Source organism: Alosa pseudoharengus, unplaced genomic scaffold, assembly GCF_046254945.1.
Source record: "Alosa pseudoharengus isolate Yale_2024_CS ecotype anadromous, Long Island Sound unplaced genomic scaffold, YU_APseudo_1.1 YU_APseudo_1.1_scf_17, whole genome shotgun sequence".
Classification (NCBI taxonomy): domain Eukaryota; kingdom Metazoa; phylum Chordata; class Actinopteri; order Clupeiformes; family Clupeidae; genus Alosa; species Alosa pseudoharengus.
This window is the reverse complement of record NW_027468640.1, coordinates 34,607,169-34,625,383: the sequence shown is the minus strand read 5'-3', so window position 1 is coordinate 34,625,383 and position 18,215 is coordinate 34,607,169. Positions and strand designations below refer to the sequence as shown.

Here is an 18,215-nt window from a genome sequence, read left to right as displayed (position 1 = left end):
CATAAGCTGTCAAAGCAAGTTTCACGTCTAGCACGTCAAAAGTTACAAGGCAAAATGCATTTTTGCTCATTGCAGTGACCCTAGAGGTCATAGGTCACACAATTTCTTCGGCATTCACCTGATGGGGTCATGAGTCCATGTACCAAGTTTGGTTTTGATACATGCAACGATTGCTGAGATATGAGCTCACTTCCTGTTTGGCGGCTTCGCCACAAATTTCGATTGGATGTGACGGGCGAACGATTCTATCAATTGTTACAGAAATAAATGAAGTGACAAGGCATGGTCTGAAGATGGTCTGTGCCAATTTTGGTGAAGATCAGATGAAATTTGTGACCTGTGCGAAATTGTTGGTGTTTTTGATCAAATCAAATATGGCGGCCGAATAAATTATATTGATGTGACAAGTTGTCCTCAGTTGACCTAAGGACCTTTCACAGTATTACCAGACACCACTAGTACAATTTAATTCTAAGCACAGAAGCAGCTACAGGCCAAAAGGCATGTTTGTGAATTACAGCGCCCCCTAGAGGTCAAAGGTCACCAAATTTCTTGAGGGTCCTCCTGATGGGGTCATGAGTCAATGTACCAAGTTTGGTTTTGATACATGCAAGGGTTGCTGAGATATGAGCTCACTTCCTGTTTGGCGGCTTTGCCACACATTTTGATTGGCTTTTATGGGCGAACGGTAATACTTCCGAAGACAAAAAGTGATAACTTTTGTGAGGCTTGGTCTGAAGATGATCTGTGTCAAATTTGGTGGGAATCAGAGAAAGTATGTGACCCCTGATACATTTTAAGTTTTTTTGATGAAATCCAAAATGGCGGAAAATCCATCATGGCGGAAAATGACGTCATAGGATGCGTTGAACTCGGCTTGCTCCAAGGATTCCAACGATACCTCATTTCTGACAATCGGCCATACGGGTCAAAAGTTACGTGCGTGAACGCACGTCCAACTTTGGCCTGTTGGTGGCGCTAGAGCGCTTGAGGTGCCGTCATGAACCTTGGTGAAATGAATTATTGGACTGTCCCCAATTAGTGTGCAAAATTGTATAACTTTTTACCAGACGGTTCTATGGGCGGCCATTGACTTCCATTGCAAAATAATGCGCATCAGCAACTACTGGCCAAAATGCATTTTTGTCAATTACGGAGCCCCCTAGAGGTCAAATGTCACCAAATTTCTTGAGCGTCCTCCCGATGGGGTCGGAGGTACATGTACTAAGTTTGGTTTTGATACATGAAAGCGTTGCTGAGATATGAAATCACTTCCTGTTTGGCGGCTTCGCCGCAAATTTCAATTGGCTGGTACAGGCTAATACTTCTTTCAATTGTTCCAGAAATCAATGCACTCATCAGGCATGGTCTGAAGATGGTCTCTGCCAATTTTGGTCAGGATCCGCTGAAATTTGTGACCTGCGAAAACTTGTACGTGTTTTTGATTAAATCCAATATGGCGGCCGAATCAATTACGATGACATCACAAGTTGGCTTGGGTCGAACTAAGGAACTCCAACAGTATTACCAGACATCATTAGTGCAATTTAATTCTAAACACAACAGCAACTACAGGCCAAAAGGCATGTTTCTTAATTACAGCGCCCCCTAGAGGTCAAAGGTCACCAAATTTTTTGAGCTTCCCTCTGATTGGGTCCTGAGTCTATCCACCAAGTTTGGCATTGATACATGCAAGGGTTGCTGAGATATGAGCTCACTTCCTGTTTGGCGGCTTCGCCGCAAATTTCAATTGTATATTATGGATGAACGGTTATAGTTCCGGAGACAAAATACCACAACTTTTGTGAGGCTTGGTCTGAAGATCATGTATGTCAAGTTTGGTGTCGATCGGACAAAATTTGTGACCTGTGAAAAATTAGTTTCACTTTCACTAAAATCCAATATGGCGGAAAATCCATCATGGCGGAAAACGACGCCATAGGGTGCGTTGAACTCGGCCTGGTCCAAGGATTCCAATGGTACCTCAATTTTTAAAATCGGGCCAACGGGTCAGAAGATACATGCGTGAACGCATGTCCAACTTTGGCCTGTTGGTGGCGCTAGAGCGCTCGTGGTGCGGACTTGAAACTTGGTGAAATTAATCATGGGACTCTGCCTAATTACAGTGCCAAATTTCACAACTTTTCACCAGACGGTTCTATGGGCTGCCATAGACTTCAATGGCAGAGGAAAGATGTGTAATAATAATAATAATAGTAGGAAAAGATAGAAACACAATGGGTGCCTTCGCAGCTTCGCTGCTTGGCCCCCAATAAGAAAACGTAGAAACACAATGGGGCTTCGCAGCTTCGCTGCTTGGCCCCCAATAAGAAATCATAGAAACACAATGGGGCTTCGCAGCTTCGCTGCTTGGCCCCCAATAATAAGAAAACTAACAAACACAATGGTTGCCTCGCAGCTTCGCTGCTTGGCCCCCAATAATGCAATTATAACATAGCCTAATTGTGCTATAATAAACAATCACCAAAAAATGAATCATGTGAAATATGTGAAATAATATTACATCTAAATCTGAGTCTAAATTACAATATGGAAAATGGCACTAACACCATGGTCGGGTAAAGAAAAAATAACTAAATTGTTAATTGCCGGTGGGTCGTGGGTTGATGAAGGAGGGTTATGCTACAAGTCATTAATGACCAAAACTTCACCTTCACTGTTCTCTATGCTGTGAATGCGTCTGGCATATTTTGCGTGTCTCCTCCTCATTTGGGAAGCGCTAATTTGTGATGGGGTTTTTTGTAGGGAAGTTTTTTTAAACTGAAACACGTTTCGATGTTCGTTTGCAAAAAAAAATGAAGTTTGTGAAATAAAATGATTGTTTTACTTTGTAGCAGAATACTTTTTAGGGGGAAATGTAAATCTTAGCTGATTCGAGACCATATGAGGGCAAGTTGACAATGTGTAAACGTGAGCAATATGGTCAAACGAAAAGGCCATTAGGGTAAATATAGGCTAAGGGTAAATCTAGTTGGCCCACATTATCCAGGGAAGGGTATTTTGGGTAGGGGAACGTTCACTATGGGTCAATGTTTCAGTTAGTAGGCCTATAGCTTGACATTAGTGAGGACATTAAACTCTGTGTGATCGATTTTGTTTAATTACCAATTATGAGCTTAACTAATTAATAAATCCAGACTGCTGTTTCCTAAAAACTCCGTCTGTCATTGTTTTTGTTAGACTGACGTGACGCTCTATGAATAACATTATGTTTTACATGAATTTATCAACAAAGACAGGGTACCCAGCTAACAATTTATGGTTTCCAAAACGTTCTGGGAACCATAGTTTTTGGTTCCCAAACGTTACCCTAAGGTTAGTTTTTGAGCAAGTTTTGGTTCCCATGGAAAGTTTGCTGAACGTTCCGGAAACGTTAGCTCTTGGTTATATAAAACGTTCCCTGAACGTTCCCCTAACGTTATCTAAAGGTTGCAAACTTTAGAGAACCTTCCCCTAACGTTCCCCAACCGTTGCAAACTTTAAAAAACCTTCCCCTAACGTTCCCTAACCGTTGCAAACTTTAGAAACCTTCCCCTAACGTTCCCTAACTGTTCCCATAACGTTCCCTAACATTTAGGGAACGTTCCCTTCCCTAAATATTGCAACCTTTAGGGAACCCTCCCCTAACATTGCAACCTTTGCATACCAATTACTTTAAACAGCACGAGCAGGAATGCATTATTATATATTAGCAGGAAAGAATGAACAGGCAAAATCGATGGAACTTATAACTTTAATATAAAATTATCAAAAGACAAAAAAAACAATATAAAAGGCCTCACTGTATATATATATATATATATATATATATATATATATATATAAATTAGACTTAGTGTTAGCTAAGTATATTAACATAAGGCATTTGACTTTGGTAGGTGCTACATTCAACAAATAGACACACTGTACAATAGACAACAATATACGTTGTGGCAGATACCAACACAATATACAAAGACATAATACCAATACAAGTACACATGGAGTGGGCTGTTGAGTGCAAAGTAATAGTGCAAATGTAGAGTGCAAGACTTATATTGGAATGATAAAGTATGTAATGGGCAGGTAAACGGTCAAAGTGGGGATGACCCCACTTATCTGCAGTTCAGGAGAGTGACGGCAGTGGGAAAAGAGTTGTTCTTGTGTCTGGTTGTTTTTGTGTGCAGGGATCTGTAGCGCCTGCCAGAGGGGAGGAAGTTAAAGAGTGTGTGTGCAGGATATGTGGAGTCTTTGGTGATGGTCTCTGCCCGCTTAGGTCCCAGAGTACAAGTCCTGGAGGGAGGGCATTTTGTTCCTCCTCTCCTGCAGCTCAGTGACTGTCGAGCAGGACGACAGCAATATGTCATCGACTGGAGCAGAGGGAGGTGACTGGGAGCTCCTTAAGAGCACGAGCAGCTCATCCATCTTCTCCTCAAATGCGTCCATTCGCTGTGCCATGCGGTAATGGTTGTCCTTATTGCTATGGAAAATGGATGGTGTTAGTTTTAGTTGTTAAATACATTATATACCTGCATATGTGAACAGATTAAGTGAGTGTTCTTACCTCTTATTTCCGTCTCCATGGCCAAGCCACCTCCCTCTGTGTGATGAGTCACTTGTGCTGTTTACAACAAAAAAAAAGTTACTTACTCTCAAGTTCCTTGTCATGAAATTGTATTTACTTGGAAATGGAAAATTCAAAGACACTGTACCTTCAACTGGGTCCCAAGATGAAGTGGCAGGCGTTATAATAGACCCATCCAGCTCTGGGCAATGAGCTGGTTGCCTGTGTGGTGTTGACTCATCTAAAAAGAAAGTAAATATGAATATTGGTCAGTTAATTTATGGTAGGTTTCTTGCACATGACATTTGCAAAAGATAAACCTATGCTGTTACATTAAACAATCGCTAAAAAGAAAAACTCACATGCAGGTGGTGGAGGCAGTGACATCTGCTGACCTAATAAAAGGCAGGAAGAGACAAATACATCAGAACAGTAACATGATATGCACTAGGTTAATAAACATGAATGTCAGTAGTTCCATGGTAGGAAATATGACTCAACTGGTTTTCTTTAATAATACATGTATAAATGTTAACTTACAGACAGGGCTTCCAGGCACACGCACCATCCTGGAATGCTTTCTTGCTTGCGGAACGGATTCATCTGAAATAAGACCATACAATCTGCACTGATTGCAAAAAGAATATTTGAATTGTGCAAATAATGTAGTCTGTATTTAAGAGGTCTTACCATCACGTGACCATGCACTGCCTTTTGTGGACGCTCGCATCTTCTTCCGCCTCAATGCTAGAAGTGTCCATCAGCCGCTGACATTTTTCCATAGCTTTGGTGTATGAATCTACGTTAAGAGAACAACGTTTTTGTGAGCCAGTAGTAGAGCAAAGCAGTATTTCCATATAGAGAAAACTATTATTGATAGTATTGCAGCAATCAGTCATCTGTACACAACCAGATTTTCTTGACTGGATATTTGGCCCAGCTTTTGACTTGATTTTTGTATTGTAGCCCAGAGAATTTCTAATGGGGAGACACAGCATCCATAGAAATGCATGGGCTTAGTTTGTAAAGCCAGTATGGCAGCTGTGTATAGCCTACTACACACATTCCGCCCCTTCCTGTATGCTTCCCAACAGACCTCTGAAGTTCGCCTACAAAAAGGAACCAAAACTGCCATCTTTGCCTATAAGGAGATCAGGGTGTTAATTTAACCTAACTACCTATGACAAGTTACATTGCAAGTTAGGTCTGGGGTAGCAAAAATCTAAGTTGCTGTCTTAACGTAGGCCTGTTGAAGATCACAGTTAGCCTACCACTCGAAGGCAGAGGACAAACGTGTGTTGAGCAAAATGTCTGCATTTCAGACTTCTTCGTCCCCGGGAGAGTGCAATAATTCTCTCCCCATGTTATTTTCCCATAGCAAAAATTGCAAGATAGGCTACTCAGCTTTTTGAAGGCAAAATTCAGAGATCTATTCACTTGAATCGTCTATCCGATCAACTGTGTTACAAAATGGCCGCCGACAGTGTAGACTATACATCAGAGCCCTTCTAAGGATTATTAGACATTCTCTGACATTATCTATAGCCATCTCTATGGCTCTAGTGTAGCCTACATATGCAGGACTGTTCAGTAGGTTATACCAACTTAAAAAGCATCACCATCTTAGTATACCCACTTAAAATAGACTAGGATACATTTGGGGTTGATCACAGTATAGCCTACCCACTACAGCTAACTAGCCTACATCACAGTAGCCTAGATCCAGCTACTTACAGTAGGCCTATATCCACTAGCCTACACCACTGCTGCCGAGTGACTTGCCTAAAAGGACTGACTGTACACTAAAACTAATTAAAAGAAACGGTAGCCTAGTGCTATTATTTGTAACATCAACGTGAGCAGGTTAACACGATGACACAAAACATACAATGCTGCAAAACATAACACGTTGAGAACAGCTCAAACAAAGACAAACGAGCAATGTGCTCTGGTAAATTACAAACTTGGCAGAATCGGAATATAACAAAGCCCTACAAATGAAAGGACTTAAGGTTAAACCTCAAACTCTTGCATTACAACCACTAGGCCTACATCATGAAACTGTAACATATTTCACTTACTTTCGTGAGATCGAATTCAAGACGAGTGTAATCCATTCCAAGACTTCTTCCAGCGGCGTTCAAGAATCACGGAATTCAAACAGAGCCCGTTTACGGAAGTCAGGACAAGACTTCAATCGATCACCTGAAAGCAGAGGCGCTGTCTTCCCCCTACTGGCGTGGGGGTAGGCCTACGTGTAAGGGAGAGCCTGTCTGATTGAACTGAAGTGAATTGTGAAATGAAAGAAGTGAATTTTCTTAGTTGTGAAAAGTGTTCTATTGATAGATTTTTGTTTAAAGTTCACCTAATACGTAAAAAAAAGCACAAAAGTATATATTTTTTATTTAGTAAAATTGATATTAGCCTAAAATAAATATTATCTTGATATGATGTTTACCTTACTTAGATTTTATAAGACCAATCATTTGAGTGGATCTAAATCAAGTGACTGCAAACATTTTGTATGTTACTTCAAAAACTGAAATGGAGCTTGTGTTAGTATCGACTATAGCTGTTATTGTCTCCAGTTTCTAAAGCTGATAGAGGCGCAATCAATCACACAATGCCATATAACACATTTAACACGGCATGGAATTGGAATGAATAGAGACGCATTACCATTGACGTCATTGCCACCTAATCAGAAGCCTCGAATGCAAATAATGTAAAATGTGTGAATGTAAAATGGTAATGGTAGGCTACAGGAACAAATGAAACATGTTCTGAATGTATTCTAGTGATAGCAGAAAACTATTATAAAAATGTTATATTTTATTTACCGAAGTATTATTGTTTGTTTAATCCAACATGAAACTGCAATCGGTTCTGAATGCAGACCAGGCGTCTTCCCCCTACTGGCGTGGGGGTGCACTCAGAACAACCAAAAACAACCAATAACAACTAAACGGGAACGTTGTGTGAAGGTACTGTGCAACCACAGGAGAACGTTTTGGTTGGTTGGTTCCCTTAACGTTTAGGAACGTTAAGAAACCCTTAGGTAACGTTCCCTAACTGTTAGTTTTTGGTTTGGTTCGAACTACCCTTTAGGGAACCATACACTAACGTTCCCGAACGTTCCCTTAACGTTTTGTGTTAGTGGGGTAGTGGGTGCGTGCGTGGCAGTTAGCATACACTGGTAACCCAGGTTCGCATCCCGTGAGATGCGACAATTCAGCCGTGGATGTGTTTTTTTTTTTTGCAAACGAACATCGAAGCTAATGTGTTTCAGTCTAAAACAACTTTCCTACGACAAAACCCATCACAAATGAGCGCATTCCAAATAACGTAAGAGGAGGAGACACGCACTATGCCCCCTAAGCATTCACTCACACACAGAGGAGCATAGAGAACAGCTCAACACTGACAAGTAGCGTCAATATTTTGGTCATTAATGACTTAGCACAAGCCTCCGTAAAAGTCATCCATGCATCTCTACATGTGTATTGTCGGACTAATGGGATGTCGGACAAATGGGCTTCTTTTTTTCGGACTAATGGTATGTCGGACTTATGGGATCTCTCCTCAATGGGTAATTTTCGGACTAATGGGATGTCGGACCAATGATACGGAACCGAGAGGAGTTACAATGTGTCCTCTTTGGCTGATTGAGGATCAGTCGTGTTGCAGCATTCTAAAATGATATATCAAACAAAATAAAAAAAAACATTCAATATTGATTTAGTATCAACCAATAATTATTCTGATATTAATATTCTTCTAACTTCATCTTTGTGAAGGCTACTGTTAAATACTAAGCAATGGCCTCTGACTTTTAAATACCAAAGCAGTTAAATGCAGTGGCAAAGTCTACGTGATACACAGGACTACACAGTAAACCCATTTAAAAAGCATCATCATCTCAGTGTACCCATTTAAAATAGGCAAGGATACGTATTTAATAACAGTTGGGGTTGCTCACAGTATACCCACTACCAAAGCTAACTAGACTACACCACTGGTTAAATGGCGCATTGCAATTGACAATTTGTGTGAGTTCAGGGGCATACAGAAAGTTGAAGTTTGGGTGACATCAATAAAGAAAACAGAAACAAAGTGATGTGTACAGCCTCAAGTATGAATCATGTCACATTAACAGGTTCAGAGCAGCGGCAGACCTTGGTAACCTGACCCTCGCCAGATGAATTTCGTTCCGCTTAGCTCCGCCTAGCTTCACTCACATCCATCTGGGACCTCTTCCATTGAGAGTGATTTCTGCAACCGACTTTATGGTTCAGCCAATCAGGACGCAGGGCGGGAGTTTCATAGATGTGACTTAGTGGAGAAGCGGCCGTGAGACTGTTATCAGCGTCACGGGTTGGCTTCGATGTGAGTGGTTGAAGTAGCACGTCAATAGATGACGGACAAGTGGCTTATTCAATCATATGCAAGCATTTTTTGATTAGGCCCAGCCTTCTGAAACACCATTCCAATGGATCGGTTCCAGGGGGCCAGTGTTTATACCGGATCTGTGTTTGCATGTTTAATACGTTTCATACACGTGTTTCAAAACTGCATTTAGGTCGTTGCTTTTACCTTACCATTACCTTACGCATGCCAGTTATGTATCCACCAGCTGCCTGCCTGCAGCCTACTTCCAAAACTCCAAAGCTGCTTGCTGTCAGATTTGGTTCTGAGGGAACAAGTTCAGTGTATCAACAACACTCAATAACAGTTTATGTGATGTGTTAATCAATTAAATTCCCAACAATTTCACAACAGCTAGTTCTGGAGTAGGCCATTCATCTAGCCCGCTTGCTTACGACGAGACTCAGGCTGCGCAGTTGGCACCCGCTTCCTTATTTGGGTTTTGGGTTGCCAGGTTTTAGCCTATGACAAAACGGTTGAAATTGAAACTAAGTGATCGTGTATGTCTAGGGTGTATTTCATACACAATCTGGCAACCTGAATGCATCAATGATTTTAAAATGAAGTTTGATTGCCATGCAAATTACGGGAGTTTTCCGGGAGAAATAACAAAACAGGAGGGTGCTGGGAGATGACCTTGAAATACGGGAGAAACCCGGGAAAAACGGGACTGTTGACCGGTATGGGCGAGGGTCAGGTTAAGACCTTGGTGCCACGCAAGTTATTGAAAGTCATGTGTTTTCAGAACGTAGTGGTGCTGTGCCATGTCCCATGTATAAGGGGCTTCAGGTTGATCCAGTGACAGTGGGTGATGATGTCAGGGAACTTGGAGAAAGGGGGAGGACATGCCACCTCAGACCACCCCAGCCAAACCACTTCACGTAGGCATACCGATGTAGACCATGGAGACCACCTTGCCGCCACCTCCAGTACATTCAGCCATCACCCATACCTGCAAAAAAGGGAAGTTACAATAAAGTTAGTCAGACAATTTTACAACATTACAAAGCATATAATCAGGCACTTAACACCACTAGTAATACCAATTAGGGACTGTCTTTTTATCATGTCTTTTTATTCTTTGTTGAGGGGAGGGTCACCTAACTTTTTTTGTCTAGGGGGGGGGGGGGGGTCACCCATCTTTTGTATTAATGAAAAAACAGCAAAAAATCAAAGTGGCTTGTTTGATTGTTGATTTCTGTCGCCATATAACGTTCTCTTTCGTTCCATAGCTCTGTCAACATTGAACAATGAAAATAAGGGAGATTTCCCGGGTTTCTCACGCAAAATACGGAAAATGTCAACATTCGTCCCCATTAAAGTTGGAAGAGTTGGAGCAACAAAGTAGCCTACTTTATTCACGCCTAACAGCCTATATCCATTTGGTCAACTTTATCCAGCCCAAAAAAAGCTAAATTTAACTTTGGTTTACTTGTAGTTTACCGTGTAGCCTAACTTTAAACAGTGTGCATGCTTATAAAGCATACTTGTGCTTCATTCATCCACACATCCAGCTCCTAACGTTTTGACAAGCATTTCTACCAATTGACCTTGTTCTTGCCCATCTCTAGCTTTGCTGTCTCCATCCTTTCTGTTTTTGTTGTTTGCAAAAAAATGTATAGTAGGCCCTATTTATTTGTAACCAGCAACAAGTGCAATTTGTTAATCGCTGTCATTCTCTCTCCTGCCAACAAAAATGTGTTACGTTCCAAGTAGCAGTGCGTAATTCTGCTTCATAAAGTTGAACAAATACATTGGTCATATAAATAGCCAGTTTATGGTCTACATTGTAGAGTTGGTAAGTTATGGTAGGCCAACTTGGAGTGAATATACAGGGGGATTTCTTTGGCTCTTAGCCTGGCAGGTGCGCACGTACAGTAGACAGCCTACGGCCGAACACTGCAAGCGACAATGAATCGTGCTCTCACGACAACCACGTCGTTAACTTAAATAGGCCTAGGTTAACATCATGATTTGAATACATCTGTTTTACTGGAAGGGCAAGGGGTAACAACAGGACAACACAGAGACAGGCCAGAATGCAGGGCTAATGTTATGAGAGTATTACAGTAATATGGGATATTCTACGGGAAAATATTAAAACGACAGCGGGGAAAAGTTAAAATGATAGGCATAAACCCGGAAAAAGTTGGCATGTTGGGTATTTTTCGGTCCCTGTGATTATTTGTGAAACGGCCTTTTCAAGTCAATTGAAAAGGAAGGAGTGTAGCAAGCTCCCAAATTGACGCTCGTCTGAGAAATAGAGTTTTGGATAATGTTCAGCTTCGGCAGCTTTACAATGACTGAGGAAGCCTAGAGACGAGTCCATAGCAACAAGTTCATGTGTTGAATTTGTTATTACCCAGTGTGCTTTGTTGAATGGTCTCAATGTTTTATTGTTTTATTTCATGTGAATACTTACTAGAGGAGTAACTTATTTCAAGTAGGCTAATGCAGTTGCAGGAAGTGTGCATTTAGTTTCCATGCTTATTGTGTTTCCACAACAATGTTATTGAGTAAATCTACTGAAATGGCCACCATCTTGGTGAAGTGTGATGTGTAAGATCAGAAAGCAGAGGGTAGAACGGTAGCTTAAGTCAATGTGTTTCCATAGCGCTTAAAAGCGTGGGCGGAAGGTATCAACAATTGGCCGGGGAGGGTCATGTCTTTTTTGAAAAGACTGCTGGAGGGTCGTTGAAAATTTTCTTGCAGGCAGGGGAGGGTCATGCAACTTTTGATTGAAACACTCAAAATCCCTCCGGTGGCCCCGTTTATAAATAACGAACAGTCCCTTAATTAAATATATGTGTGCAATAAACTTCACAGCCTACCTAATGTTAACTACACATTTAAATATGCGGTGTGAATGTTATTAACTTGCGTCAGCTTGAAAAATAACGTTATCAGTATGACTGATCATGGACGTTAGATGACAAACTAAGGTGTTTCTTTCTCAAATGTTCACCGATATCGCTAGGAAGTGACTGGTTCTTGGCGTAGTGTTAAATGCAGGCGTTTCATTTATCGATCATTCACTTATGCAGTCTACAACTACCGACCTACCGATCTATTTTTTACAGTCTATGCTACCGACCTACCATCACAGAAGTAGCTCTAACGGAGGTGTCTTTGTTGTTAATGTTAGAAAAAATGCAACGCTGGCACATTAACATGACAGGTTGATAAGGTCCATGCTTCACATTACGTTAACTTACGTTGCTTTATCACATCATAACTGTACTGACTGTTTAGTGTTAGTAATCCCCATGTACAGTCAATGGTTACTCCATGTTGAGATGGCATACATTAAGATTGAGATATTTGAAAACAGCAAAAACTAATAAAACCGAGTAAATCATGCATCAACTGTTACGGGAGCTGTGTGCTAATCTTCACTTCAACGACTAACTTACCGTTGACGGTAACGTTAATGTAGCTGCTAACGTTAGCATGTAATTCGCTGTCCGTATTTCTGTTGTTAGCTCATTAGTATTCACCATACTAAATTGTCACAGTCTATAATCAACATAAGCTCTTTTAGACGTATTTAAGAACAACAATAGACAAAAAAACTTTTCAGTTGATACGCAACACTTACCAGACAAGAACAAACCGAAGATTGTTGTTTGTACTGTTTAGCTAACTCACAGCCGCAAAATTCATCCAGTTACATGCAGCTATTCCGACATGCCGCTACTTAGACATTGGCGTCTAATTGTCCAAGTGGCAGCATTAACATTAATTTTCAAGCGTCCCACTACTGCGACAATTTTTTTTTCCATTGTCGGAGTAGCGACACTTGACCTTTTTTTTCAAACGTCCTGCCATTCCGACACGAGGTCATTAACAGTGGAGTAGCCAGGATTTTTCAGCGGAGTGGACTTTTGCGAACTAGGGTGGGCGATTTCATCACAGCTCAGATGAATCATTAGCCTAGAAATCTAGACGCGCCCCTAGCGGCAGCAAATTACATTTGCTGCCAGGGCTAGTCTAGCAACTCTCCGTTGGCTTGTGAGCTCCAGAAATTGAAACATAATCAGGCCATTGAAATCGTGTATAGAGTTGTTACGTGGGCTTAACATAATGATTGATGGCAGAGTTGCAACGGTTTGGCTTGAATTCCCTGCTACTTGAAAACAAATAAGATGGATGTTGCTGCTGGCGAACAGTGTGACACGAGTTAAGCTTTTATTATGTTGGAAACGTTTGAACTAGCCAACTAGCTCCGCTGGTGGGAAACGAATGGGACTGCCGCTGTCCTATTGCCTGCAGAGGGAATTTGAAAGACAACTGATTATCCCACCTGTCTGCACAATTATAGGGCCATGATGATGCATGCGCTTGCCTAGTCGAGAGAAAGAAGACTAAATAAATATGCAGACATGTTATGTGCAATTCAACAACTGCATGCATGACATATAAAATATATATTCCTAGCCTATTATTGTGTAGTAAATTTAGTTTATCCAACCTGCTGGCAAGCCAAAATGCGTTGCACATGGCTTTATCATTGTCCTCTAAAATGCAATATAAGCAACTTGAATATATCGCGCATCCAGTTTGAACACCCTGATGGACACTGAACTCTGGGGGTTCTCTGTCGAACATTCGTTCGGTATCTCACTATGGGAAGCGCCCTCTGGCGTGACCAACCACAGAAGCACCTATTGCACCACGTCTGTCTATAGACAGACCAATTGCAGCCCAGAGGCGGAGCTCTACGTCACCCCTTTATAACCGGCTGCGCAACCCTCTTCACTCATTCTCGCTTTCTTCCCCGTGAAGACCACAATCTTCCTCAGCATCTACTTTCTACTGAACTGTCCATCGATAGGCCGTCAAGGTTCTGTCCCCGGGCGTAGGATTGCTACTTGCTGAGCGCTTTCATTAGCACCTACTAGTCAGCTTCGTTGCTGGACTTGCTAACGCGTTAAGGCGAGCAAAACGAAAAAAAATAAAAAATTTTAACCGAGAAAAATCATTACGGTGCTCGGTAGATATGGCTGCCTCCACCAGTGGAATGGCGGAACAGGCTAAGGATGTTTCATCACGCCCTTGCCTCGCCGCCTGCGGAGCCATGATTTCAGGAAGGGATCCGCATGCTATGTGCATCGTGTGCATGGGCACTAAACATGCCCAGGCATCACTGGCGGATCCAGACAGTTGCGACCACTGCCGCGGCATGTCCACGAAAATTCTGGAACGTCGCCTCCGTGTTGCAGCTACCTCAAAGGGCGACCCTCCTCTTAATGCCCACTCCCTAGCGGGAGAAAACGTTGGAAAGACCACCCAACAGCCTCCAATTCGAGACTGGGGCGAGTTTATGGAGATGGAACCTCTTAGCGCGCAGCCACCTCTGGCAATCGAGGACCACCTGCTGGAGGACGCCGGTGCAGCTGCAACCGACGTAGATGAGGAGGACGATGAAGACATGATCTCCAAATTCCTCCGCGATGACCAAGAGGAGGAAGAGGAGGGTGCTTTTCTCCGTACTGAAACCTCCCGCCCAGCTAGCTCTCAGGGCGGCGGATTTTGCCTTCGTTGAAATTTGTAAGCGGGCCGCGGCTAAGCTAGAAGTGGAATGGCCAGCTTCCCCAGGAGCCCCTGGGGCGGAAAGGGATCTCTATGATGGCAAGAGGCTTCCCTCGCGCCTGCCTCCTGCCAAACATCTGCTGCCAGTTTTACCTGCGTGCCTAAAAGAGGTCACACGCTACTGGGACAAACCCTTTTCTCACCGTGTACCCGTCAAGGGATTCGCCATGCTAGATATCAGTGGCATGGAAGAACTTGGGCTATCCAGCCCGCGGTCGAGCCCTCTGTAGCGCGTCACTTAAACCCAAAGGCGACGCTTACTGCATCGGGGCTCACACTCCCTGGTAAAATGGAGCGCTTCACCTCCATGTACCAAAAAATGTACAAGTCGTGTGCTTTGGCTGTAAGGGCCCTGAACACCACATCCCTCCTCACTGCCTATCAAGCAGAACTGTTGGAGGAGATGGGGAGACAACTAGATGCCGGCGCCGCGAATCCGGCGATCTGGGAAGAGATTTGCATTATCGCGGATCAAACGTTCAGCGCCTCGCGGGGCGCGGTCCAGAGCTGCGGCCGTGCAATGGGCCTCGCGGTTGCGGGCGAGAGGTCCCTATGGCTTAACCTGTCTAGCCTGAGCGACAGGGAGAAGATCTCTTATCTCGACGCCCCCGTCGACACCAAAGAACTCTACGGACCGGCTATTGAAAGCATGCGAAAGAGATGCGACTCACAGAAAAAGAAGGGCGAAACAGATAGGGAAATTGGCCATCATTTGCAGCCGCCGCCGCAAAACACCGCGCCTCTTACCCTTCGGGCAACAAAAAGAGGCGAGAAAATTAGAATGCGTGTATCATACTGGGAGAGACAGCCAGCACCACGGGCTACCTGGAATGTTCTCCCCTCGGGCCTTCATCTTGCCGTCCTCCCACTCGGAGAAGCAGCTCATGTTCTGGAGTCGGAAATAAACTCCTTATTGAGCAAAGGGGCGATCAGAAGAGTTCCAATACAAGAAAGCCAGAAAGGGTTTTTCTCCCGCTACTTTCTTGTAACAAAGAAAGGCGGGGGGCTACGGCCGATTCTAGACTTAAGAGTTTTGAACAAACACTTCAGAAAATTCACGTTCAGAATGCTCACGTACAGCACTCTGTTCAATACGTCCCGGGGACTGGTTCACTACATGCGATCTTCGCGACGCATATCTGCATATTGGTGTGTTCAGCCCGCACAGAAAATACCTGAGATTTGCTTTTCAGGGCAGGGTTTACGAATACCTCTCAGTCCCCTACGGGTTAAGTCTAGCCCCCCGCACATTTACCAAAGTTATAGAAGCAGCACTGATTCCCCTCAGACAGTCGGGTCTCAGAATATCTGCTTTCCTGGACGACTATCTCCTTTGCGCTGCAACGCGCGAACAGGCGCAGCTTCACACTGCAGCGCTCATAGGCCATCTATCGTGCTTGGGCTTCAACATCAATCACACCAAGAGTCATCTATCTCCCTCTCAGACAATAGAATATCTGGGCGTTCAGATCGACTCTCTTTCTTTTCGTGCGACGCTGTCCGAGGAGCGAATCAAAGCGTTTCACCAATGCTTCTCCCTGTTCCGCAGGAACATAACAGTTTCCTTCAGAACATGCCTCCGTTTACTGGGACTGATGGCCTCATCAACGGCCGTGATCTCGTTCGCCCTCCTGAGAATGAGGGAATTTCAAAGGTGGGTAGCGTCCCTGCGATTATGTCCCCGGAGACGTCTCAGACGCATAGTGAAAATATCACCAGTGTGGCTCACAGCGCTCAACTGGTGGAAAAAACCACAGACACTCAGAACAGGCTCTCCCCTGGGAGTTGTGTACGAGAGAAAGGTAGTCACGACGGATGCATCCCTCACGGGATGGGGTGCAGTCCACGAGGGCAGATCTGCCAACGGGACCTGGCCAGCATGGCTTAGAGACAAACACATAAATTTTCTCGAACTGTTGGCAGTGTTCCTAGCGCTGGAACATTTTCTCCAATACCTGCACGGTTGCCATGTCCTAATCAGGACGGACAATACAACCGTAGTGACTTATATCAATCGCCAGGGAGGGACTCGCTCCCTTCAACTTCACAAGCTTGCGTGCAGACTGATTCTTTGGAGCAGCACCCGGATCAGCTCGCTACGAGCAACGCACGTTCCAGGAATCATGAACACTGGGGCGGTTACGATCCTTTCACCCTCCTCCTTTCTCCTCGTCAGAGGAGCAGAGACTGCATTGCTTGTGCCCTGTCCATGCACTAAAGATGTACGTAGACAGAACGAGAAATATTAGGAAAAGTGACCAGCTTTTTGTGTCATGGGCGCCTCCCCACACAGGGAAACCCATATCTACGCAACGTGTCTCTCACTGGCTAGTTAACGCAATTACGTTGGCGTATGAAGCCAGGGGCGTTCAGCCTCCCGAGCAACTTAGAGCACATTCTACTCGGGGCATGGGCACTTCTTGGGCATTTTTCAGAGGAATTTCTGTTCAAGACGTATGTGCAGCGGGCTGCTGGACAAACCCAGACACATTTATTCGTTATTATAGGCTGGATGTAACGGCACCGACTCTAACGCATACAGTGCTTAGTGTGGGGACCGTAGACGAGTGAAATGAACCCTCAGAGCTCATCATATCAAACTTATTTGCTTCGGAAGGCATGCAATACGGGAGTTGTCTATATCTTCCCATAGTGAGATACCGAACGAATGTTCGACAGAGAACGGGAGGTTACTTAACGTAACTGTGGTTCTCTGAGAATATGAGTGAGGTATCTCACCAATACGCCCGTTTTGCATAACTGCACGGGAGAAAGCATGCCAGAGAATGAGTGAAGAGGGTTGCGCAGCAGGTTATAAAGGGGTGATGTAGGGGCTCCGCCTCTGGGCTGCAATTGGTCTGTCTATAGACAGACGTGGTGCAATAGGTGCTTCCGTGGTTGGTCACGCCAGAGGGCGCTTCCCATAGTGAGATACCTCACTCATATTCTCAGAGAACCACAGTTACGTTAAGTAACCTCCTGTTATTTGAACGTTCACTGAAATGGTTTAGGCTACTGGAGTGTAAGAATTCTAACCTGACTCTCGCTAGGCGAAACAAAATTCATCTGGCGAGAGTCAGGTTATAAGAATTCTGCCCGTCTTTGCGCAATTGGCCATTGATTGACGGCCATTAATTAATTAATATAGGTGGCCTGCACGCACAGAGTTTGTTTGATGCATGGAGTTTCTGACCGTTTTCCCCTAAGAGCTTAGAGAATAAAATGAGGAGAGCTACCTGTGTTTTACATAATGTGTAACATTTATTCACATGGCCAGTTCAAAATCACCTAAGGTTTTGACTGAAATGTGTGTCGATATCAATTATTGGGAAAAACATTGTTTGGAGTGGATGGCGGGTGGATTGTTGATTTAGCTGCAGGTGCAGATGACATGACTACAGCTCATCCATGCATCTAGGATGTTGGAATTTGATAGGATACAGGAACTGCAGAGATAAATTGAAAATGAGGATTGGTAATGGCGGAATAGCAGTACTAAAAAAAATCGGAGTAGGGGCATGTCTAAATAGAGGCATGTCGTAATAACGGTATGTCGTAATAAAGGGTGAACCCCAATTCATCCAGCCAGCTAGCCTTCGGCGCCGAGTCGACCTCATTATCGACCTGCGTTGTG

The 18,215-nt window shown here is 43.7% G+C and overlaps 1 long non-coding RNA gene across 1 annotated transcript; it reads right to left on the bottom strand.

Annotated features, from left to right (window-relative positions):
- Positions 1 to 3,736: 3,736 nt before the first annotated feature.
- Positions 3,737 to 4,705, bottom strand: LOC143128118 (uncharacterized). The gene is made up of 2 exons (XR_012987820.1): positions 4,565 to 4,705; positions 3,737 to 4,480 (listed from the first exon to the last, which is right to left on the bottom strand). It is a non-coding gene; the product is annotated as an uncharacterized LOC143128118 (long non-coding RNA).
- Between the last annotated feature and the right edge of the window lie 13,510 nt (positions 4,706 to 18,215).